Source organism: Mandrillus leucophaeus, unplaced genomic scaffold (assembly GCF_000951045.1).
Source record: "Mandrillus leucophaeus isolate KB7577 unplaced genomic scaffold, Mleu.le_1.0 Scaffold541, whole genome shotgun sequence".
NCBI lineage: Eukaryota > Metazoa > Chordata > Mammalia > Primates > Cercopithecidae > Mandrillus > Mandrillus leucophaeus.
This window is the reverse complement of record NW_012105820.1, coordinates 677,870-679,382: the sequence shown is the minus strand read 5'-3', so window position 1 is coordinate 679,382 and position 1,513 is coordinate 677,870.

The window sequence follows — 1,513 nt, the reverse complement described above, 5'->3', positions numbered from 1 at the left end:
CCATTGTCAAGGAGCCTAGGTCACAGTTTTCCTGACTTCCAACTACCAGAAGTCCAACAGAATATGGTTCTTCAAATCTGGCCCCACAACACCCAGTGAGGGCCCCATATGACTGCTAGCCCTCTATATTCACAGTCCACCCCCTTCAGGGGATCTTAATGAAGCTATCCTCAGAGTAGTTAAATGGCTTTCCCAGGAATATGCAATGAATAAATGGAGGAGACAGGTTTTTAAAATCACAGAAAGGCTGCCGGGAGCAGTGTCTCATGCCTGTAATCCCAGCACTTTGGGAGGCCCAGGTGGGTGGATTGCCTGAGGTCAGGAGTTCGAGACCAATCTGGCCAACATGGTGAAACCCCATCTCTACTAAAAATACAAAAAAATTAGCCAAGTGTGATGACGTGCACCTGTAATCCTAGCTACTCAGGAGGTTGAGGCAGGGGAATTGTTTGAACCAGGGAGGTGGAGATTGCAGTGAGCCGAGATCATGCCACTGTACTCCAGCCTGGGCAAGAGCAAGACTCCATCTAAAAAAAAAAAAAAAAAAAAATCATGAAAGCCATTGCATATAAATTCAAAAAAGTGGATAAGCACAAAAAAGGTATACAGTTAAAATTTCTTCTTGGCCAGGCATGGTGGCTCATGCCTGTAATCTCAGAACTTTAGGAGGCTGAGGCAGGAGGATTGCTTGAGCCCAGGAGTTTGATCGAGACCAGCCTGGGCAACATAGTGAGAGCCCTGTCTCAATTTTTAAAAATTAAATTAAAATTGTTAAAAAAAAGTTCTTCTCAACCAGACCCCCTCTCTGGAGATAAATCACTGTAAGAAGTTTCTTGTATATCCTTCCAGAGAGAGTCTTTGCATATACAGGCATTTGTATGTATATTATATAGACATGTTTGCAATATATATATACAATCTTTCCCTCCTTTGGAGCTGGAATTTGAATCCAGACCTGTGTAATTCTAAAATATGTGCCCATTTCACCAGACCCACAGCCTCTCAGACCACAGAAGAACTGGGAGCTGGGTGAGTAGTTACCACAAGAGTGCAGCACAGTTCCACTCTGTAAAGGTGCCAGGTTCATAGGGAAAGGTGAGGGCTGGGGCATCAGGAGACTCAAAATAAAGTCCTGGCTCTGAATTGATATGTTCCTGAGCAAGTCCTTCCCTTCACTGGGCCTTAGGTAAGTCCTCTGAATATGAGGGTGTTGGCTGGCTGGGCGTGGTGGCTCACGCCTATAATCTCAGCACTTTGAGAGGCCAAGGCGGGCGAATCGTTTGAGGTCAGGAGTTCGAGATTGCCTGGCCAACATGGTAAAACTCTGTCTCTACTAAAAATACAAAAAAAAAAAAAAAAATGAGCCAGGCGTGGTGGTACATTCCCGTAATCCCAGCTACTTGGGAGGCTGAGACATGAGAATCAGTTGAACCCAGGAGGTGGAGGTTGCAGCGAGCTGAGATCACGCCACTGCACTCCAGCCTAGGTGACAGAGTGAGATCCTGTCAAAAAA